Source organism: Scylla paramamosain, chromosome 23 (genome assembly GCF_035594125.1).
Source record: "Scylla paramamosain isolate STU-SP2022 chromosome 23, ASM3559412v1, whole genome shotgun sequence".
NCBI lineage: Eukaryota > Metazoa > Arthropoda > Malacostraca > Decapoda > Portunidae > Scylla > Scylla paramamosain.
The window spans coordinates 3,700,486-3,725,485 of record NC_087173.1 but is presented as its reverse complement, the minus strand read 5'-3'; the positions used below and the strand labels follow the sequence as shown (position 1 = coordinate 3,725,485).

The following is a 25,000-nucleotide window of genomic DNA, read 5'->3' as shown; positions in this document are numbered from 1 at the left end:
TTCACGACCCACACCCCCCCGCCACGGTCCAACACCTCCTGCCACCACTTGGAGGAGAGAGGGGAGGGAGGTGAAGAGGGGAGGAAGAGCAATATAGAGGAGAGGAAGAAATAAGAGAGATGGAGAAAGAGGGAGAGAGAGAGGGAGAGGGAAGGAAGGAGATAAATAAGGGGAAGCGTTTCTGTCAGACCGATTAATGCTGCTGTAATGAAGACGTTGAGGGAGGAAGGAAAGAACAAATAAAAAAAAGATAAACTAAAATATGAACACACGGAAGAAAACAAGAAGATAACAAAGAATAAGCACAGGAAAACAAAATTACACAACAAAAATAGTGAGAAATTAAAGTAGCAGATTGAAGGAGAGACAAGAAGAAAAGAAGATAAAGGAAGAGAGAGAGAACAGAGAAAGAGGGAGCCACCAAGAGCAGGAGGAGGAAGAGGAGGAGGAAGAGAGAGAGAGGAGAAAGAAGCCAGAAGTGGAGGGAAAAAATACCTAAGTGACAGAAGTAATTAGGGGAGACGAAATATAAGGAGGAACTCTATGACATAACTTGGCACGGCAGGCATGAGTGTCATTAATATTATAAGAGAAATCCTAATATATGAGAGGGTGTGTGGGAGGCTGCCAGTGTTGTGTGATCATGCTTGGGAGGGAGAAGAGGAGGAAGTGTAATCTCTCTCTCTCTCTCTCTCTCTCTCTCTCTCTCTCTCTCTCTCTCTCTCTCTCTCTCTCTCTCTGGTGAATTTAATTAAGTAAACAACCCTCTCTTTACCTCTTTGTTTCTTGATCATCTTCAACACCTCACCTTTGTCTCTCATTTACATATCAATGCCACCTTTTCTCTCTCTCTCTCTCTCTCTCTCTCTCTCTCTCTCTCTCTCTCTCTCTCTCTCTCTCTCTCTCTCTCTCTCTCTCTCAGACATGCAATTAATTACTACAATTACAATGAATGAAGAGGAAAGAAGACAAACAGCGAGAGAGAGAGAGAGAGAGAGAGAGAGAGAGAGAGAGAGAGAGAGAGAGAGAGAGAGAGAGAGAGAAAGGGCTGAATGCCTTTATGACTATTGAGGTCAAGCTGTCAAGTGCTAATATCTAATGCATTTGCGTGTGTGTGTGTGTGTGTGTGTGTGTGTGTGTGTGTGTGTGTGTGTGTGTGTGTGTGCAGAGTGCGTGCCGCCACACAACAAGGCTGGGCTGTGGGCGTGGGCGTGGGTGCGGGCGTGCGTGTGGTCGTGTAGCGCCGGCAGCAGGTCACGTTAGCCTTCGCCTTCTTGCAAGTTTGGTTACGTTGGATCGTATTTCATCGACAACAGTGAAGGGAATCTGTCAGTGTGCTCCAAGGGCCTTAAGTAGCAGCGCACACACACACACGCACACGCACACATACACACACACACAACGTTGCTGTAGCGGGCCGGGGCTTTCCTTTCTTATCCACCCCCTCTTGCTCACTCACACACACACCTACACACACAAAGTCTCACCAGGTGCACCTCCATGCCAACTATCACATCATCCTTCTTTTTTAGCACATTATAACGAAGCTTTGTTGAGGTTGTTCTTATTCCTTTATATTCTTTTGTATTTCTTTGTTTTTTTCAAGTCCCACACGCTGAAAAACTTATGAAATTTTGAATGTCTTTTGATAATAGATTTTTTTTTTTATTCTTTCTTTATTCCTTCGGTGAATTTCGAATGCTTTTTGTTGTACTTTTTTTTTCTTTAATCCGTGCTTTACTGAGAACAAGGCAGAGTTATGGTGTCCAGTTACCACAGCAAAGGTGACCACCACTACGTACCCACTACTCGTGACCCGCACTGCAAACTAACAACAAGGTCACCGCTCATAACACGTTACTTGAGGGTTGCCAACTCTCCCCCGGCGAGTGAGTGAGGTGAACCGCCCTTTGTGAGCCACCATGACGGCCTTGAACACGTCACTTCTTGAGGTTCCCGGCCGCGGCTCTCCTCAACAGCTTCGCCATTTGATAAACCAGAAGCCACAAGTCCTTCCTGGTTGTGTGAAGATACGAGACACCTCCTAATGGGCCTGTTTTGCATGTATCCTTCGCTTCATCACTCCCACACGCATATTTGCCATGATCTCTTGCTGCTGTTGAGTGTGTAGTCATGCACAGCGTCACGCATACATCTCTGTGTCTCTACGTCCACACGAGAATATAAGAACATAAGGGAAGCTGCAAGAAGTCCTCAGACACACACGTGGCAGTCCTCGTGTATAAGTATTTCCACCTATTGCTCCTAAATGCATATTTGTCATGATTTCTCTTCCATAAATCTATCTAACCTTTCAAAGCTTCTTAATGACTCAACACTAACAGCCATTCATCTATCATTCTATTTCAGAACTAATCTGTCTCTATATATCATTGAATCTAACTTTATCAATCTTGCAACGTTTTTTTTTTTGTCCTGTCATTCTTTATCACTATTTCTTATGTCAGCTATCTTGTTGAATCTAACTTTGTCAATCTTACAACGGTTATTTCTTGCCCTATCCTTCCTTATCCATTCTCTATCACAGTTATCTCAATGAACCTAACTTTAACAATCTTACAACCATTACTTCTCGTCCTATCAAATCCAGCCAGTTATTTTTTTATCTCTACTACCTTACTGAATCTAACTTTACCAACATTCCAGCCATTATTTCTCGAACTATCCTTCATAGCTCCTTATCTCTTATCGAAGCGAGCCATCTAAGGGGACAACACACCCTGAGGACCTCCCGCACCGTCAGTACCGCCACGCCTCGCCGCCGTGCCCTGTAAGTCACCGCCACGCGCGCTGCTTCTCCTATCATCATCGTGGCGAGGTGGCGCGCTGCATTACCCGTTAAGGAAGAAAGAAAGCGAGCAGTGGTGTGGTTATCGCGGCCTGATCTCGCGGCGACTCACGCAAGGACGAAGATTAAGAGGAGGAGGAGGAGGAGGAGGAGGAGGAGGAGAGGGAAATGAGGAAGAGGAAGAGTGTGTGAATGAGATAAAAGTTTACTTCGCAGCACATTCCTTATCTAGTTCCGTGCTTCCCTCCGCCTCCTTGTATTTTGCGGCAGGGAAGCGTGAATGTGTGTGTGAGGGAGTGTGGAGGGGAAGGAGGAAGAAGGGGAGGAAAAGGAGAGAGGGAGAGTAAGGGAGATTGCGACCGATGGCTGTGAAATTAAAGATACACAAATAGAAGGGATGGTTAATTTGGGGTCCCAGTGGGGAAATTTAATCTCTCTCTCTCTCTCTCTCTCTCTCTCTCTCTCTCTCTCTCTCTCTCTCTCTCTCTCTCTCTCTCTCTCTCTCTCTAAAACTAACTATAGCCAAAAGAACACAAAACTATAACCTCATCTGACATCACACACACACACACACACACACACACACACACACACACACACATACAGAAATTAACAGAACCAAACAAAGCAAAACCTAACCTCATCTAACCTCACACACACACACACACACACACACACACACACACACACACACACACACACACACAGACATACACACGCACACAGACACACGCACACACAAGGAATCTAGCCGTGAATTAAGGACAATCTTAATTATAATCCCAGACTGTGTTGTCGCTGGGATGGCTCGGGCAGGCAAACGTTAAGACAGAACCAAGAACCAGAAGATTCCTCTCTCTCTCTCTCTCTCTCTCTCTCTCTCTCTCTCTCTCTCTCTCTCTCTCTCTGATACGTTACCCTAAAAATTCACATAAATTAAATACGCTAAAAAATTAACACTTGTTTGCTCACTGATGCCTTGACACTTGAGATCATATTACTATTTATATTTTATTTTTCTTTCTCCCTCCCTTCTCTCTTTCTTCTTTTTACGTGGTGAGCCCCTGTTGTTCTCGCCACGGCCTATGACACGAGTGGTGAGTAAACATGGCGTGAGTGAGTGAGTCTCCTGTGAATCAATTAGTGGCAAGAGAGAGAAAAGAAAAAGGAATGTTAGCTATACAAGAATTTAAAGTTAGAGTAAGATAAAAAAAAAGTAATGAATATGTATGTTAGATGGTATGGTTTTGTGACTGCTTCGTTGATCAGTGCTACTCTCTCTCTCTCTCTCTCTCTCTCTCTCTCTCTCTCTCTCTCTCTCTCTCTCTCTCTCTCTCTCTCTCTCTCTCTCATCTTACAGTCTCACCTTTCTCACCTTAGCTTCCTTCAATTCAATCCTCCACTGTTCTTTCTCTCTTAACCCTCTTTTCCCCTACCTCCTCCTCCTTCTCCTTCTCCTCCTCCTCCTCCCCCGTGAGTCAGCCAGTGGGATAAGCAGCCAGTGTTCACCACCTCCCGCGGTGTTCAGCAGGGGAACATGGTGAGACGGCCTTGTACAATAACACTTACTGTTCTTGTCACGAGGAGTTGATAAGGAGACGGCGTAGAAGATAATCCAAACACGAGGAGTCAGTAGAGAGAGAGAGAGAGAGAGAGAGAGAGAGAGAGAGAGAGAGAGAGAGAGAGAGAGAGAGAGAGAGAGAGAGAGAGAGAGATGAGGAAGGGAGGGAAGGACAGAGGATCGAGAAAGGCTCAGTTTGATGAAAAAAGAGAGATGCGAGGGAAAATGAGCAAGGGAATGAATGAGGCAAAGTTATGAGTTGGACAAAAGGAAGAGGGTTAGTGCGAGGCATGAGGAAGGAAAGGGGGAAGGCAAGGAGGTTACGAGGGAGATGGAGGAGAGAAAGAGGAGAGAAGGCTAAAGGTTCGGCGGGAAGGAAGAGAGAAAGAGAGATGAGGAAGGAAAGGACTGAGACAAGGCGAAGGTTACAAGGGAGAGGAAGAGAAGATGATAGGAACAAGACAAGGAGGCGGTTAAGAGGCAGAGGGAGAAGAGAAGAGGGTCAGAATGGAGGAAACAGAAGTATGAAGGATAAAAAAGGGGTAAGAGGAAGATAAGTAAAGGAGGGGAGATACAGGAACAAGAGAGACATTTTTTTATAGAAACAGGAAATAAGTAATGAAAAAGGAAATGAGGATAGGAAAAGAGAGGCACAGGAGGAAAAACAGTAGGAAAAAGAGAATCAATAAAAAAGCTATACAAAACAGAATGAAGAGGAATGAAGAAAAGAGGAAAGAATGTACTGGGAGAGGAAAGAGGGGAGGAGAGTAAGGAGAATGAACTGGAGAGATGAACGAAGGAGGGAAGGAGGGGTGGAGGAGCAAGGTCTGGGTGAGGGAGGGAGAGAAAGGGAGAGAGAGGGAGAGAGAACCATCGTCACAGAGCTACAAAGAAGAGCTGTTGTGGCGGCGAGATCATTTTATAGGCATCTTATCCTAGATTATCAAGAGCTGCTAATTAATGTGTTTTTTCTTCCTCTCTCTCACTCTCTCATTCCCTCCCTCCGACTTACTCCTGCAGGTGCTGTCAGGCCTTTCCTTACCCCGTCTTCCCCTACCCTCCCCACCTCCTCCCCTCATCCTGAAGACCACCCAAAACAGCTCTTACGATGTTCTTCCAAGTGCGCATTCAAGATCTGTATGAATTTTCTTATATAAATTTGTATACGACTGTGTAGTGGTATAAGTGATCTGTCTTACTTAGTGTCCTCGGCTTCAATAAATTCATAAGCAGGAGTGGCTTAAATACTATTTGCTTTGGTTAACTTTTATGTGTCTATCTTCAAGTAATTTATGGACAAGACGTGGTTTAAACATAATTCTAGTTAAGGCAATGATTTTTTTATATTTTTTTATCTAGTTTCCTTAATGTTTTTCTTATATACATCTGCATAATTTTGTCTTCAATGATGAATACACTTCTCTAATTTGCTGAAAAATGAATAACAAAAAAAGTAGTGTAGATTCTTTTTCTTCAGTAAAATTTTCTCCGCATCAAATTTGCATAATTTTATCGTTACTGATGAGCTAACTGCAGTAATTTGCTTAAGCACGAACAGCTACGTGAGGAAAAAAAGTAACTTAGTCTTTCTTTCTTCTTCCTCTTTCTCCTCCTCTTCTTCTTTTTCTTCTTTTCTTCTTCCCTTCTTCTTCTTCTTCTTCTTCTTCTTCTTCTTCTTCTACGTAAGCCAGTCAGATATGAACAAATTCTACGCTAAAACAAACCAGACAACATTCCGTCCGTGCAGGAGAAGATGAATGGAAGCTGCAGGTTATTTACTGACAAAATAGACGCAAATGTTAGCACTTATTAGGAACATGTTTACTTAGTCCGCTTTTTACAGCAGGCGACATGAAGGTATGCAGTGAATGAATAGGGTGGAGAGATGGAGATAAACAGATAAATAGATAGATAGATAACTAAACTGAGGAGCAAACAGAGGAGACAAAAGATAAGTAAACAGGAGATAGAACAAACTGATACAGGGAGGGAGGCAGAAAGAAAGATAAAGAGGAGACAAACACAGAGACAAGAGTACAGAGGACCAAAGGCAGTGGAGACAAATTATAAAGGCAAAATAATAGAAAGACAGACAAACAGACAGACAGGATACGAGTGAAACAGATAAGACATTAAGATAGAAAGAATAAATAAGTAAAGATTGAAAACATGGCAAACAAATATAAGTAGAGGATAGATAGATAGACAGAGAGAGAGAGAGAGAGAGAGAGAGAGAGAGAGAGAGAGAGAGAGAGAGAGAGAGAGAGAGAGAGAGAGAGAGAGAGAGAGAGAGTAATAAACATGAGATTAATCAAGCAGAAAAACAAAGACAAACAGAAACAGAGAAGAGAATACATTAACAAATAAAAGCCCGTATTAGCGAAAATAAAACAAATAAATAGATAAATAAATGAAAAAAAACTACTTATTAATAGAAAACTCAACGTGAATCAGACCAACAGGTAAGGACAGGTAAAGTGAGACAGGTGAGAGAGGGAAGATGAGGCAGAAAAAGACGGAGAGTCACCTCAACCTCCCATCCCCTCTCTCTCTCTCTCTCTCTCTCTCTCTCTCTCTCTCTCTCTCTCTCTCTCTCTCTCTCTCTCTGGGGTGATGAAACAGAAACTTATCGCCCAAAACAGAGAGAGAAAAATTATGACAGCGATGAGGAAACCCAGCAAATCTTAGGGGCGGAAGTGACGAAGGAAGGAGGAGGAGGAGGAGGAGGAGGAATAGGAGGAGGAGGAGTGGGGGTAGAGGAGGTATATTGGCCGGTTGCCTTCTGTCTGTCAGTGAGGTGTGGGTGTAGAGGTGAGAAGGAGGAAGGAAGACTTGCTGAGGGAAACGAGCGATACTGAATGCAGGTTGTTCTGAGCGCGAGTGTCTGTGAGAGGACGCGTGTGTGAGTGTGGGAGAGGGAGAGAGAGAGGTGTGTATGAGGTGTGAGAGATGAGGGGAGAGGCTGCATGAGTGAGGGGTAGGGGATGTGATGTGTGTGTGTGTGTGTGTGTGTGTGTGGTAAGCCGCTCAGTCACTCCACAACAAAATTCCAAATTGTTGCTGTGGTGATGGACTCACACACTCTCTCTCTCTCTCTCTCTCTCTCTCTCTCTCTCTCTCTCTCTCTCTCTCTCTCTCTCTCTCTCTCTCTCTCTCTAGGAAAAAGTGTTCGTTTAAAACGTTTGTATAATTTTTCCATTTTTTTTTCCTTTTAGTTCTGCAATAAAAGCTAAGATTGCAAGGAAAATAATATGGGATGTGAAAATTATCTTCCTTCTTTGAATTTATCAGGAAAAGTAGTTAAAATGTCTATCAAATCGAAGTCTCTCTCTCTCTCTCTCTCTCTCTCTCTCTCTCTCTCTCTCTCTCTCTCTCTCTCTCTCTCTCTCTCTCTCTCTCTCTCTGCTTTTTTAACTTCCTTCTCTCTTATTTTTGTCGACATGAAATTTTCTTTTTGTAATATCTCTCTCTCTCTCTCTCTCTCTCTCTCTCTCTCTCTCTCTCTCTCTCTCTCTCTCTCTCTCTCTCTCTCTCTCTCTCTCTCTCTCTCTCTCTCTCTCTCTCTCTCTCTCTCTCTCTCTCTCTCTCTCTCTCTCTCTCTCTAAGTCTTAATTTCATCATCTCAATTCATTAAGAGCAAGGCACATAAGTGGACGCTACGAGACACGCGCGGCTTGAAAGCAAAACACACACACACACACACACACACACACACACACACACACACACACACACACACACACACACACACACACACACACATTGCCTTCACCGCCCCGCCACGACAGCCAATAAAACCTCCTCCACTCCTGCCATTACTGATAGGGATGAAATGAACACGAACCGAGGTGAACATTAATGGATCACAGACTCACAGAAAGGCCAGAGGAGGTGATGGTTGGTTATGTAAGTATTTTTTTGTCATATATATATATTTATTTTTCTCGCAACGCCACACAACGCAGCGCCTTCACAAGCAAGTGGTTCTCGGAGTTTGATGACGTGAAGATGGATGATGATAACACTGTCTTCTCGTCCTTGTCTTCTGCCATTAACCCTATTTATTTATTTTTTTATTGTATTTTTATATTTGAGTTGAAGTTCTTCTCTTATGATGTGGGTATTTGTTGTGTTTTTCCTTATTCCTGTCACTTGTGGGTATTAAAATGTAGGTTATGATGGAGCATTACTTTTGTTTACTGTTTCGCCACGTTTCTGATGGACTGATCTCGCCATTCTTGTCGTATACTAGTTCTGAGGCGAGGCAGTTCCCTAAGCATCTAAAAAGTTGATAAGAGAAATATTGCAGCAGAAATATCTATGAACCATGATCAAAGTAATAAACAAATCGGTAATCTCAAAAGTTTCCACGTCTTACTTCGGCATCTCCCAACAGGCTCTAGTGGTTATCAAGGACGTATTCATAATTATAGTGATTGTTTAATAAGCCTTCTTCATCGTCAATGGGGAAAGACAACCATGACGACCCGACTTATGATCTCTGTGACGTTTGACAATATTCTTATGAAAGTCCCTAAGAATACGAGCCTTTGAATATTCGCTGGTGATTCCCTTTGCACAGCACCATTAGCTTCCACGGTGCGATGACCTCAAATGACCTCTTTTCTTATCTGTTGTAGAATGCAAGTAAAAAATTGCTGTTGGTATCACTTCTTGTCTAACACATTACAGTAACAGTCCTGGAAACCCTTTAGAGTAAACTATAAGACATGAGCGTAATTCACTCTGGGAATCCCTAGTTCTCTATTGCAGGCTTAAAGATTTAGCTAACAAGGACATGGGAAATTCCTTAAGACTCCCACAGAAAGCACGCGTGTGTGTGTGTGTGTGTGTGTGTGTGTGTGTGTGTAACAGGAGCCAATCTAACAGACGGGCGAGCAATGCAGACAAGGAAACAACACAAGGCTGGCTGGTGTGAGGCAAGGAAGCGCCGCGGCCTTGCGATGCCTGAAGGATGACCGTCGCGGGAGGCTGCCTGGGCCTGAGGCGCGTGAGTGAGCTGCGCGGCGCCACTTCGGCCACGCCACTCGTCGCCAGCCTGAGGACGGGTTCATTAGGGTGCTACGCTGTAGGGCGCGCGTTCTGATACTGTTACGTCGATATCTGAAGCTGGGAAATTAAACCAAACTAAACAAATAAGGAAAACACGCAGATACATTAATCAGAAATGGAAAAAAAATATGAAGATAGTGTTAAGTTCTCGAAACGAAGAAATCATAAATGTTTAGTGAGAACGAAAGGAAAACAAGAACTACAAACTAAATGGAAACTAAACGAAAAAGGAAAAATCGCAGATGCATTAGCAAGAAATAGAAGAAATAGTCATAAGTCATAAGATCTCATAACGAAGGAATTGTCATTATTTACTGAAAAGGAACGAAAACACAGAACATTTACATTGCAGCAGCTTTATAAAGTTATGCAAATTTATGCAAAAGAATTTAATGTTAAAAAAAATAATGACAAGATTCTTAAATTTAGACAAAAATAATTAGAGAGAGAGAGAGAGAGAGAGAGAGAGAGAGAGAGAGAGAGAGAGAGAGAGAGAGAGAGAGAGAGAGAGAGAGAGAGAGAGAGAGAGAGAGAGAGAATTAGTGCAAGAAACAACTTAATGATGAAAGAAAAAAAATACAAAATTCTCACAGTAAGAAAAGATAATTAAACATTGAGAGGGAAGGGAGAGAAGAGTGAAGGGCGAAGAAAATGGAGGGAGGGAAGGAGAGAAGGGGAGGCAGACGGAGGAGGAAGAGGAGGAGGAGGATTCATCAACACCTGTTTTCGCTCTTGACTGATTCCTGTGTAGTACCGGAAAAGCTGAGAAAATAAGCAAAACCATAGTTGGACGTGTAAGCCTGAAGACTGTGTGTGTGTGTGTGTGTGTGTGTGTGTGTGTGTGTGTGTGTGTGTGTGTGTGTGTGTGTGTGTGTTCATTTGTTTGTAAATATGATACACAGCATTCAGAGAGAGAGAGAGAGAGAGAGAGAGAGAGAGAGAGAGAGAGAGAGAGAGAGAGAGACTAGACTACCAAACACCACAAACTCATCTATTCCTCTCACATAATAAGACTTTCAACTGCCGCAAAGCAAAAACATTCTCGTAATTATAAAACTCACTTATCAACAAGTAACTCCGCCACAACCTTGTCTCCGCGCACCCAAACACATTCATCCCTCACTCATAACATTCATTCACTTCTCAACGCGGGCCACGCAGCCAAATCCCAACCAACAAATCGAAAGAAAACGCTACTCGGTACATTTTGCAGTCCTCCCCCCCCCGCCCATGCACGTCAAAAAAGCCATCAATTTCATTCACAGAAAACGTGTCACCTCTTGCCCCTCCTCCTCCCCCTCCCCCTGTTCCCGTACTGTTTGTTTACATATAGCCGCGAGTTTGTTAGTTCGCAGCGCCCACTGGCTTTTCGGTTAATATTTCGTGCAAAACTCTCGCTACCAGTTCGTATCCCCACTGGAGGGACAAGGGATGATTAAGCTCCAGTATCAGATTAAACAAATAATTAACTTGAGTTTCTTATATGTAAAAAAAAAAAAAAAAAAATGTTTGTATATTTTCAAGCGCCACGTAAGATAATGATTAGATTCATAAGGTAAAAGTCATATTTCCGGGTTGATATTAAGGGAGGATGAGGTATGTGTGTATGTGTGTATGTGTGTGTGTGTGTGTGTGTGTGTGTGTGTGTGTGTGTGTAGGATGGAAGTCACTCATAAATCATTGCTCATTCTAGTGCATAAGAGCGTGAAAGGAGGAAAAATGCTTATTCACTTTGCTCCCTAATCCTGTTAGTATAGTCTCTCTCTCTCTCTCTCTCTCTCTCTCTCTCTCTCTCTCTCTCTCTCTCTCTCTCTCTCTCTCTCTCTCTCTCTCTCTCTCTCTCTCTCTCTTCGTCCCTAATCACACCCATCCACACACACAGACACACACACACACACACACACACACACACACACACACACACACACACACACACACACACACACACACACTGATTTAATTTGTCATTTTTATAAACACTTGCACGTGACAAAACACACACAGCCAAACGAGGAAAAAATGAATGAAGTATAAAAAAAAAGACGTTCAAATAAAAGTAAACAAGGAGGAGGCGACGCGACCCAACTAAACACACACGGCTAAACAAAACACAAACAAAACAAAACAAAAAAGTGAATCGAGCAGATGGCGGAAAACAAAAACAGGAAGCTCAAATAATTAATCCAATGCAAACGTTCTTGTAATCTTTTTTGTGCAGTTTTTTTTTCTTTTCTAATCCTCAGTACAAGATTTTGTTTTGATATAACTCCTTTATTTTTGTATTTCTATATTTTATTTTATTTTTTTCAATACATTTATTTTTTCTGTTGATTTTATTTAAATTTATTTCTTTAACCATCCTCCTTATTCCATTATTCACTAATTTCTTTTGAATCTTCAATAAATTTACCGCTTAGAAGATAAAGAAAAAAGAATATTTATTTTTATTATTTATATGGAATAGGTATCTTTCATAATAAATTAAAGTAATATAGTTTTCTTTTTATATCTGGTGAGTTGCGTATCTTTAAAATTCACATCTTAATAAAGAGGATCATGATTATCAGACTTTTGATCTTCGTATCTTTATCACCAAAATGTGTATTTGTCGAAATTTTTTTTGCTGTCCACAAAATTAATTACCTTAATTCAACACCAGTATTTACTCGGGGTTACATCTAAACAGCTTTACATGTTTACAGAGAAGACACCAATTAGTTACACAGTAATATTGTATCTTTGTTAACTTCAAAACTCCTTCCTTAAAAATGTGGGCTTCTGTCATGCACTTTATTTCTACGCTAACTTCATCAACATGTGTATAATGTTTTTGTGTCTTCTATTTCTTGCATTTTCTGTTAATTTAGACATAGTTTGGTTTTTGATCTTTTATCTTTATTTATTAACTACATTATACTTTATTATGTACATTATTTCTACGCAAACTCAGAATGGACAAATTTCATTTTATTTATTTTTTTCTAAACTTACTTAAATCAGACGTTCATTTCGAAATCTCCTTGATGAGCAGTTTTAACGCATCTATTTATTTAGTACAGGTTTGCCTCTGCATGTACATTATCTCTACATTAACTTAAACATCAAAAGTTTGAATACTTATTTTTTTTTCTTTCTTTCTTTTAATGAACTTGGTTTGTTCGGATTTTGATTTTGTATCTCACTGATGCGCAACTTTAAAGCATTCATTTACTTCATCAACATCCTACTCAAATGCGATAATTTCTAAACAAACTTAAACACCAAAAGTCTTACTAAGTATTTTGAATCTTTTATGGTCTTGCTTTTCCCCGAAATTTGAATAAGTATCTTTCTTGACCTTGACGTTCAATTTTCAATCATTTTACATTATTTCCAAACAACCTTAAACACCAGAGAGTTTGACTAAGTATTTTGCATTTTTTATGAACTTCTTTGGCTCAGAGTTTGATTTTGTATCGCCTTGATGTGCAGTTTTAAGGGATTCATTTATTTACCCCCCGTCAGACCGTCGTTTGGCCTAGATGAGAGAAGGAACCACTCTGTAAACACGCTCACCGCCCTAAGTTTCCATGATATAAACAAACTATTATCTCATCCATTCTTTATGCTCTTCAACCCCTCAACGCTTCCCCCTCTCACCCTCAGTCCCTCTCGCCCTCCCTCCCTCCCTCCACTCTATCCTGCCCTCCTTCATCCCGTCTGCTACTACGAGTATAAGCCCTCCTTTTCCACTTGCTCTTCCTACTCCTCCTCCTTTGTCTCTCTCTTCTCTGTTACTCTTTGTTCTCGTTTCTCCCTAACCTTTCCTTCTCTCTCTCGTTTCTGGTTCTCGCCTCTTTCTTCCTCCTCCTCTTTCTTCTCCTCCTCCTCCCTTTCTTTATCAGATAAACATGATTTTTCTCCCTTTGTTGGTTGTTTTTGTTCACTCTACCATATCCTTTAACTTTTTTTCTCTTTCTTTATTGCCAAGGCCCTTCCCTCCTCTCCCCCCTCCTCTCTCTCTCTCTCTCTCTCTCTCTCTCTCTCTCTCTCTCTCTCTCTCTCTCTCTCTCTCTCTCTCTCTCTCTCTTCGTAACTCCATCATCTCTCAACATCCTAGATCGTTCAGCACCTCTCTCCCTCTCTCTCTCCCTTCCTCCCTCCCTCCTTTCCTCCCATGCATCTCCTTACATATCCTTTACGCCCAACAGGACAGCTCTCTCCCTGCCCCCTCCCTCCCTCTCTCTCTCTCTCTCTCTCTCTCTCTCTCTCTCTCTCTCTCTCTCTCTCTCTCTCTCTCTCTCGTCAGTAGATGATATAATGTACGAATGAAAGATCTCTTTTCGAAACAAACGCTATCTCTCTCTCTCTCTCTCTCTCTCTCTCTCTCTCTCTCTCTCTCTCTCTCTCTCTCTCTCTCTCTCTCTCTCTGTCTCTCTCGCCATCCACTTCTCCGTTACTGATGGCGTGGTGGCCGCTGGAGGGATGCCGGGCCTCCCGTGAGAGAACGCCTCACAAACACAGACTTATATGTAAACAAGAAGAGAGATCGCTGCCCGGGCCCTCACTCGACAGGGCACCGACTCCACGAGGACACACTGGGATGCCTTACTTAGACCCTCAATCCCGCAGCCTCTTTGTGTTCCTATGGCTGCGATTAAATGATAGTATGATGAAGGTATTGTTTTTTTGTATGGATGCTCTCTTACTGTAAGCGAGTTGTGTATTGTGTATTAGATCTTGGAATAAATAATGGGTAGTTTTTATATATTTCTGACTTACTCATCTTTGGCGTAACTTCTGTTCAAAAGTATTCGTTAAACATCATCGGCATTACTGAAAGCTTTGTGTTTGTCTTTATTAATTTTTTATGGTCATTCTCTCACCATTAATTATTTATTGTGTGTTGTAGTTTGTAGTTTTGCGGATTGAAAAGTCGCTGGTTTTATACAATTCTGATTTTACAACTGACAGTTATGAGCTCGAAGAGATTAGATGACTGTATTAACTCCTGTACCTGTTCCCTTGCCATTACTGAGTTATTTATTGTGTGCAGTAGAATCTTGGTTTATAAAATGGTTAGTTTCATGAAATTCTGACTTTTTATTGTGTGCAGTAGAATCCTGGATTATAAAATGGTTAGTTTCATGAAATTCTGACTTCAGCTGACAATTCTGAGTTTCAAGAGGGCACCAGAAGATGACTAGTAATTACTTCTTATGAATCAAGCTAGAAATATAAGGAACTTGTGGATTTCCTAATGACAACACATGGAATCCTCATCAGATGCCCGTTAAGCTCATTGTATTGTACTTACCTGTCGTATTATACTCAAAAAGAAATCTTGGAAATCGAGACGCACTCCTTATAATTATTACCAAAGAATACAATAAAGACTAACACAAGTAAAGCCTTCAGTAATGCCGATGATGCGATGATGCTTAACGAATACTTTTGAACTGAAATTACGCCAAAGATGAGTATGTGTATGAATCTCTCGTCATTCAACAATATACAAATAATTTACCTATACAACGAATACTAATAACAAATCTGATAGTAAAGTCAGTAAAAGGGATGCTTGGATTTCGTTAATTTCCAGCACAGAATGTAAACTAACGTGTACGAATGACAGGATCAGCGTAACAGGTTGTAAATCCTTTCTTCCGTGTACAGAAAAGAGAATATTCGCATTTTTCCTGAACCATAAGGAAAAACAGGAGGAAAGTGGGCTTAAAACCACAGCTTTTTAACAAAGGTAAATTTATGTACATAATTGCATTACACCACTCACACGCACACGCACACACACACACACACACACACACACACACACACACACACACACATCCTTCAACACCACACTTGGACACCTTGACAGATACACCACCACAACACAACACACACACACACGTACACACCCTCACTCACTCCTAACACACAACACCTCCTGATACAACATAAACACCACCACCTAATACAACAACTTCAATAACATCAACACTAACCTCCTCACGCAACACCAAACCACCACCACCACCACCACCACCACGTACGGTTCCTCAATAGCCACAGAAGCATCACGTACACCACCACCTCTGCCTCAGACAACACCGCCTCCACCTAATACAACACCGCCCTACAGACACGTCCCTACAAGCTCCATACAACAAGCCCTTCGCCTCCGGAGCTTCAAGTGGCAATTTGTCAGTATTATCAAGGTTCTCTGCACCCACTTGGCCTACGATAAACAGTGTGTGTGTGTGTGTGTGTGTGTGTGTGTGTGTGTGTGTGTGTGTGTGTGTGTGTGCCCTTGTATGGTACGGCATAACACTTTCTCACTTTTTCTTTCACTCTTTCACTTTGTTAGTCGTAAATGAAGATAATGACGATGATGTGTTGGAAAAAAAAAAAAAAAGGCAAGGAGGAAAAAATATCAGAAAAATGAAAATGCCAAACGAATAATTTTCTTAACCACTGTCACTGTCTTGCTTTATAAAATTGCAGATGTTCAAGGAAAAAAATTAAGCATCCTAATCCTACGAGGTCACAAACTTCTCAGCATCAAAGATAATGTTAAAATGACTTAATCACACCACCATCACACACACACACACACACACACACACACACACACACACACACATTTCTCACGTGTAACTTTCCTCCTCATCGCTTCTTTACTAAATGTGATACAGGAAAATGTGATGAAAAAATAAGGCGAAGTAGAATAAGGTTGGAGAAAAAACGACGATTCATGAAATAATTAAGAAAAGGGAACGAAAAAAAAATGTGATGAAATATTCAAGAAAACAGCACGAAGGTAAATAACAAATGTACACAAAAAAAATTATGAAGTATCGCAAAAGACGAAAATATTTGAAAGGACAACAAGAAAATAGGTTTGGCTTTTTATCATTAAAGTCATCTTCAGTTAACATTCAGATTACCCACTGTAAGAATCATTTGCATGAACACATAGGGAAAAGAGACTAACTTTGTCCTTTCCAAGCTACAGAACCACGTATACAATTCATTACAGTACGAAAAAAAAGGAAAAAAAGAAAAAGAAAAAGTTCATGTGGTTCTTGGAAAGTGCTGAACATCGAGAAGGTTAAAGGACAAAAGTTTTTCCCAATCGGCTGGTTTGTGGCTGGCGACGAGGCAGCCATTTTAACCCTAACAGTAAATCAGAAGCGTCAGGCGTATCGTGGTGGACTCTGAGCTTCCTTGTTCCACAGAAGCTGCGTCATGCGCCAAGCACGCGTCCGTCTAAGAAATAAAAGAACTTACACACCACCGAAAGCCAGTCGCCAAACCAGTCTCAGTCAGCCTGCCAGTCGCCAGTCTCACTGATACAAAGACTGATAGATGAACTGAGAGAGTAACAGCCAGCCAGTTAGCCAGTAGGCCAACCAGCCAAACTACTAGATAGCCAGATAGCTACTCAGTCAAACAGTTGTCAGCCAGTCAGCTAACTAGCAAGTCAGTCAGCCAGTTAATCAGCCAACCAACGAATCAGCCAGCCAGTCAACTGTCCAACCAATTAGTCAAGTAACCAACCATTCAGTCATTCAGCCAACTAGTCATTCAGCCTGTCAGCCAACTTGTCAGCCAGCCAAACAGCCAGTCAGTCTGACTGGCTGACAATCAACCAATTACTTAGACATTCAGTTAGCTAAACAAGCAATCAGCCTGGGTATCCAGCCAGCCAGTTCACCAACCAGTCAGCCAGGCAGTTAGCTAACCAGACAGTCAGTCAGCCAGTCACTGCCCCTTCGCAAATCTCTCAAGGACGTTATAACCACACAGCACAACACAACACAACACAACACAACACACACACACACATTCATTTACTCACGCACGCACGCACATGAAGGGGTCAGGTTTCGCTATGCCGTGGACCTTAATATAGCCACTTCAAGGAAAAAAAAAATAAGAAAAAAAAAACTGCTTCGGATTTCACTGAACGACCCCCAGCAAGTCTCTGCCAAGTTTCTATTCCTACTCATATCAAAGAAAAAAATGTGTAGTATTTGTGATGAAGTGCCCAGATCATCACTGCAGATTATGTTAATTGCTACTTTCAGAGATACAATATAAGGAGTGACGTAATGCACGGCGCTGCTAAATACTTATTTATGTGTCATGTCAAGTTTTTGTGGCGTCAATAAGTAACAGAAAAGGGAAAGAAAGAAAAAAAAATAGATACATACATGCATACATTACATAAGGGAATAAGTAAATAAATAAATAAAACAAATAAATACACAAAATCAAGGAATCACAATCTACTACGCATTAATAAACAATAATTTGGATACACACGTTCCTACTCCTCTACACGTGTCTCTCCTCGACTTTTCTTTTACTCTATTACAACAAACACGAACAAGGCAAGAGAGAGAGAGAGAGGTAACACGATGCTAATTACACCAAAAAAAATAAATAAATAAATAATAATAATAATAATAAATAAATAAATAAATAAAATAAACAAATAAATACACACACACAAAAAAAAAAGAGAACAGATAAAAAAACCCTCTGAACAACATCCTTCATATAAGTAAAGGAAATATAGGTAGAAGACACTTAAGCTTGATTTATTTTACTTCTCTCACAATTACTTCCTAGACTTAATTGCTTCCTAGTTTTACCTCCTGCGTTGGGGAGGTCATGACCTTAACTACGCTCTGCTGGCCATTCACTGCCTTCCCGGTAATCACAGGGGGAATGTACACAACTTATGGTATCACGTCAGAATTGCGCCTCACTGCTGCGCCTGCTCCTGCGTGGCGCTCAGGGAAGGCGTGCAAGTGCTGCCGTCTGTTCACGTGAGGAAAGCTTTGTTGGTTACGATAAGATGTCAGTAATTACAATGCACGGCTATTAGTTATAAACGTTGGCATTAGTTACGAAATGTTCTTTAAGTATTTATGTTGTCATTAATTACGAGGTTAGCACTAATTACGATAAGTTGAGAGCCTATCATTAATTACAAGAAAGTGCTGTTAATTTTGAGAGACTGCCATGAATCACCAAAAGTTGCCATCAGTGAGGAAAGCTGTTAGTGGGAAAACATGCGGGAAAACGAACATTCAAGGCACATTTTTTTCGTTCGTTTCCACATTGCTTACATTTCTCTTACACCATCCATCATTCCTTTCTTAGTCCTTATATCCTCTGCCTCTCTCACTTACCCGATTTCACAGAGCTGTAACGCCCACTATAACTAATGCACTCATACACTTAAAAGAAGCATCACTATTTCTACGAACAGTGAATAATACATATATGACATCGAAATGACTCACCGTAAAGTGCCACCTCTGGACACTCCTTGCAGCAATCACAGGTAATGAACGAAACACCTGTTAACCCTTTGAATGCTTATGATATACTTATTCTATATATGGATAAAAACAAAACTATACTGGACTGAAGGTTTCAAATATCGGATCGTTTCCTTTTCAGCGAGTGTTGGCCTTTTGATCAATCTGTGAACCTGTACTAGATAATCTCACTGAGGCTCAAGAAAAGTTATAACAATCAAAGGGTTAAGACAAATAAATAAAAGAGTAATAACAACATAGAAATTAATACTTACCCACCTCCCCCGCCTCCTCCTCATGGTGGTGGTGGTGGTGGTGGTGGTCGTCGTCGTCTTGGTGGTAGACACAGGTGTTTATGGCACCTGTCCGCTCCACCTGTACAAAGATGGACTCCTAGTAAGTTTGAATGTTTGTTGCAGTTTTCATTGTTTATACTGCTCTGGTTTTAGAAGTAATATTCGACACTTCCGTTTATTTTGCTTCTGTATCTGAAAATAAATTGTTACTTGATTTTTTGTGTGTTTTAAAAGATTTGTTTCACGTATGTCCTCTCTCTCTCTCTCTCTCTCTCTCTCTCTCTCTCTCTCTCTCTCTCTCTCTCTCTCTCTCTCTCTCTCTCTTTCCGCTTTCCTGGTACACTTTCCTTAATAAACGACGAGGAAAATCAACAACAATTTCATAGATTTGGGTTGATTTAAAAAGGAGAGCATTGTTAATAAAAAAGAATAACAGTTTCATTTGTAGAGAGAGAGAGAGAGAGAGAGAGAGAGAGAGAGAGAGAGAGAGAGAGAGAGAGAGAGAGAGAGAGAGAGAGAGAGAGAGAGAACGAACCATCAGTATTTCTCGGCACGTAGACAGAATACCACTAACATCACCACCCACACAGAGAATAAACTATAATGGCTACTTCACGATAGACAGAAAGGACGGGCGGGGGACGGGCGGGCGGCAGACAGAACGCATGTGGCGGGGTTCTCGCGTTACTCCCATCCTCACGGAGGCGGATGAACAAGAGGGCGGTTCAGCTCCCACTCCTCCTCCTCCTCCCACACACTCTCCTCCTCCGACGCTAACTTCCTCCCGTCCACTACAAAGCATTTTCTAAGATCATCCCTTAATTAAAAATGCAGTCGAACGCTCCACTTCCCGCCAACAGCGTCCGACTGCATCCGAAGAAAACGGAGACGAAGTGAAGAAAATGAATGGTCCTCTCGAACGGACTTTTGCGGCGGGGCGAAGAACCGAACGGGGAGTCGAAGTCAGGGTCAATTTAAGGGTTTCGAAGGAGTTGGTGGCCTCCTGGAGCAGGGTCACTCTTGGGTCGAGGGTGACTCAACGGAAGGAGGCGCTAAAGTGACGAGATCTTGGCGTAAACAGCAGACAGCTCCGATGGCTACCGCTGCCAGTGATGGCGGTGGTGGTGGTAGTGGTGAGGTTAAGGATGGTGGAGAGGATGTTGTGGTACTGGTGGGTGTGGAGTACTGTGGTGAGGGTGGTGGTGGGCATAATAGTTTGTTTTCTTGGGTAAAGGGGTGGCTTACTGTGGAGTGGGGGGAGTGGAAGTGAGTGTGGAGTAATATAGTGGTAGTAGTGGAGAGGTGGATTATTAAGATGAGAGTAAATTAAGTAAATTGTTTTATTGTGGAGCAGAGACGAGTGGATGAATAGTCTTAGTGGATGTGGTGGTAAGTAGCGGAATGGCGAAGTGTAAAGAGTGGAATAATACCTTACGGAAGAATTAGAGGTGGAAGATAAGTATCGTGTAGTGGAGTGTTGTGGAGGAAGCAGTTAAAAAATAGAGGTGGATGAACAGGAAACAATGGGATATAGGTCCTCTACTCAGTCCTGACTCCTCATCTCCCACTCCAAACACCACCATCACCACCACCACCTCCTCCTCCTCTTCCTCCTCCTCCCTTCACTTCACAGTCTATCCTTCCTTCTCCTCCATTCTTTCCTATTCTTCCTTCCTTCCTTCCTTTTTTCCAACTACTCATAACCAAAGTTCGTGTCCCCGCAGAGAGAGAGAGAGAGAGAGAGAGAGAGAGAGAGAGAGAGAGAGAGAGAGAGAGAGAGAGAGAGAAGGGGAGGGTGGAGGTGTGAAGTATCATGTTAAGAGGCGGGTGTGAGATGCCGTTTTTCTCAAAAGTGGAATGAACTTTTCCATAATAGTTTCTGGTCTTAGTGGCTTATTATTACTATTATTATTATTATTATTATTATTATTATTATTATTATTATTATTATTATTATTATTATTATCATTATTATTATTATTATCAGCAGCAACAGCAGCAGTATTATTATTATCATTATTATTATTATTATTATTATTATTATTATTATTATTATTATTATTATTATTATTATCAGCAGCAACAGCAGCAGTAACAATAGTAGTAACAGTACCAGGATTAATAGTAGTAGTATTGGTAGTTTCATTATCATTCTTACTACTACTACTACTACTATTACCACTACTCTTTCGAAAACTACCACTACTACAACTATGACTGCTACTAAAACTAACACTACGAGTGCAACTACTGCTCACTGCAAAAAAAAAGAAAAAAAAAGAAAAAATTAAAAAAAACTTTTATACAAACACAATGACAGACAGACAGGCAGAGAACCAGACAGAGAAACGTACATAGAAACAGAGAAAGAGAAATAAAGAGAGTCTGTGATTATGAAGCAAGACCACAAGAAGGCAACACAAAGAAAGAACGGATGGATGAATGAATGAATGAATGAAGTAATGAATGAGAGGCCGGATGGGTGAATGAAGAGGAAGATTGACCCTAACTCAAGTACTGGGAGAGAGAGAGAGAGAGAGAGAGAGAGAGAGAGAGAGAGAGAGAGAGAGAGAGAGAGAGAGAGAGAGAGAGAGAGAGAGAATAATGAAAAGGACAAGAACAAAAAGAACAAGATGAAGAAGGAACAAAACAGACAACAAACACAAGAACAAAAACACAAACACAAAAACAAAACAAGAACAAGAACAAACAGAAGAACAAGAAGAACAAAAACAAGAATAAGAGCAAGAAGAACGAGAAGTAGCAACAGCAGCAGCAGTAGTAGTAGTAGTAGTAGTAGTAATAGTAGTAGTAGTAGTAGTAGTAGTAGTAGTAGCAGAAGAAAAGAGAGAGAGAGTGTGTATGGTCCCGCCTCTTATAAATGGACCAACTCGAGGCGCTTCTACTCATCCTAACTAAATACTCGTCGCTAATCTCTTCCTTCCGCTCGACCTCCGGGACCTCTGGCGCGTAAATCCAAGGCGAGAAACACGTGCTAGATAACTAACACATAAAACACGTCTGGTACCGCCACAGTTAAATCTTGTGCAATAACACCAAAGACTACCATTAAAGATAAGGAATTTTTAGGTCACTGACATGAAATAGTGACGTAGATATTTTTAAGTGTGAAATATATAATGAATGATATGAACAGACACTTCGGTTTGCGTTTTCTTTGTTTCTTTTTTTTCTTTTTTGCGGGGGAGACTACGCCAGTGCCCCTCATATATAACAAAAACTCGCCTGAACTTCCTCTTATCGTTATTCTTTTTATTGTTATTTAAATTCAAGACTTTTAAGGAGTCATGTACAAGGGAAAAATGTGATGAAAGGAAAAAAAAAAATATATATATATATATATACGAGTATATATATATATATATATATATATATATATATATATATATATATATATATATATATATATATATATATATATATATATAAAAAGAAAGGGGATGATAGAAAAGACAAGATCCGGAAATACGTAAGAAGAAAAGGAGGAGAGGATGTAAAGGAGGATAACAAAGAAAAACACAGGTGAGGAATGACAGGAAAATGAAATGAGGAATCAAATTGATAAAGGGAGAAGAAAAAAAAGGCGTTGATGGAACATAAGAAAACAGTAAAAAGGAAATAAAAGAAAGTAAATAATAATGAAAAGGGAGAGAGAGAGAGAGAGAGAGAGAGAGAGAGAGAGAGAGAGAGAGAGAGAGAGAGAGAGAGAGAGAGAGAGAGAGAGAGAGAGAGAGAGAGGTTTATAGACCACGAGAAACCAAGGGAGAAAAAATATATCAAAAATATCTGGTATTGACAAACAAGAAGATGTGACAATGGAAAGAAACGAAATAATGAAGAAAGTAATGATAAAAAAATAGTAGTAGTAGTAGTAGTAGTAGTAGTAGTAGTAGTAGTAGTAGTAGTAGTAGTAGTAGTAGTAGGTACGTAAGTGGACAATGAGAAACACAAGTAAAGAAATAGCAACACCAGAAAAAAAAAGTATATATAAGTAACAAGAAAACAAGGAAATATTTAGAGGAAAGAAACCAGACAGCAACATGACAAACAAGGAAAAAAAGAACAAGTTAAGTGGACAATAATAAAATGACAGTGGTAGGGAAGGAGAGAGAGAAATAATGAAAGAAAAGAAGAAAAGAAATAGACAGGCGTTGGAAGGCAGTGAGAAACAGAGATAGAGAAATAGAGATACAGAGAAAGAGACAGAGAAAGAGACCGACAAAGAAAGAGACAGAAATAGAAACACAGAAATAGAAAATACAGAGAAAAAGAGAAAATAGAGATAGAGAAAGAGAAACGCAAAAATAGAGAAACAGAGAGAAACAGAGGCACAGAGAGAAAGAAAACAGAAAAAGGGAAATAGAGAGAAATGCAGATAAAAAGAGACAGAGAGAGAGAGAGAGAGAGAGAGAGAGAGAGAGAGAGAGAGAGAGAGAGAGAGAGAGAGAGAGAGAGAGAGAGAGAGAGAGAGAGAGAGAGAGAGAGAGAGAGAGAGAGAGAGAGAGAGAGAGGTTTATAGACGACGAGAAACCAAGGGAGAAAAAATATATCAAAAATATCTGGTATTGACAAACAAGAAGATGTGACAATGGAAAGAAACGAAATAATGAAGAAAGTAATGATAAAAAAATAGTAGTAGTAGTAGTAGTAGTAGTAGTAGTAGTAGTAGTAGGTACGTAAGTGGACAATGAGAAACACAAGTAAAGAAATAGCAACACCAGAAAAAAAAAGTATATATAAGTAACAAGAAAACAAGGAAATATTTAGAGGAAAGGAACCAGACAGCAACATGACAAACAAGGAAAAAAAGAACAAGTTAAGTGGACAATAATAAAATGACAGTGGTAGGGAAGGAGAGAGAGAAATAATGAAAGAAAAGAAGAAATGAAATAGACAGGCGTTGGAAGGCAGTGAGAAACAGAGATAGAGAAATAGAGATACAGAGAAAGAGACAGAGAAAGAGACCGACAAAGAAAGAGACAGAAATAGAAACACAGAAATAGAAAATACAGAGAAAAAGAGAAAATAGAGATAGAGAAAGAGAAACGCAAAAATAGAGAAACAGAGAGAAACAGAGGCACAGAGAGAAAGAAAACAGAAAAAGGGAAATACAGAGAAATGCAGATAAAAAGAGACAGAGAGAGAGAGAGAGAGAGAGAGAGAGAGAGAGAGAGAGAGAGAGAGAGAGAGAGCGTTCGTTGAAGGAGCGTGAGAAAGACAGTGGTAAAAAGTAACATGGAGGCCTCGACTCGTGAGGGGCCAGCAGAAGGCAGTGTTTATTTCCCTAAAGGGGTGTTTATGGCCTCCCTTAACTGAGGTGCTCACTCGCCTGGCTGTCTATTTATTTGTAGGGTGTTCTCGCGTAATGACTCCCTTCACTGTGTTACTAACGACACCCTCACAATGGACTTAAGGTGAAGAGGTCAATCATGATGACTCCTGTTTTTTTATCTTTTCTAATCCATTTATTTTTTTTTATCTTCCCATTTTCTCATTTTGTTTTTATTTAATTTGACGTTTTTTTTCATTTTTTTAGTATGTTGGGCTTTTTTCAGTGTTATTTCCTTGTTTCTTTATTATTACTTTTTTTTCATTTTGTTTTTATGTCCTTATTTTACAACTCACTGTTTTTCATCGTATATTCTTTTTTTCTCTCTCTCTCTTTTTTTCTTTAGGTTTGTTACATTTTTTCTCCTCCTCTTTCTGGATGTGTTTATGTATTTAAAGGACTCACACCCTTATCAATTACTAAAAAAAAAAAAAAAACATTAAACCACATAAAAATACAAACAAAGAAACCTCACCGTACTTTCCATCCATTTAAAAAAACACCACCAACACTTTTCTCACTGGAAATACACATGTGACGGGTTAAAAAAAGAAAAAGAAAATAGAAAACGACAACTTGACATCAATCAAACCA

The 25,000-nt window shown here is 40.5% G+C and overlaps 1 protein-coding gene across 2 annotated transcripts in view; it reads right to left on the bottom strand.

The window, feature by feature from the left end:
- Positions 1-25,000, bottom strand: part of LOC135112032 (beta-1,3-galactosyltransferase 5-like) — a 139,477-nt gene that overhangs the window by 78,871 nt on the left and 35,606 nt on the right. Inside the window, exons 2-3 of one of the 2 annotated variants that reach the window (XR_010274003.1) lie at positions 19,036-19,135; positions 17,948-18,254 (exon numbers count right to left, since the gene is read on the bottom strand). The gene's annotated coding sequence lies outside the window, so the exon portion shown is untranslated. Of the gene's footprint in view, positions 1-17,947; positions 18,255-19,035; positions 19,136-25,000 lie in introns of those variants that run through there. The other variant, XR_010274004.1, reaches the window with a different exon arrangement.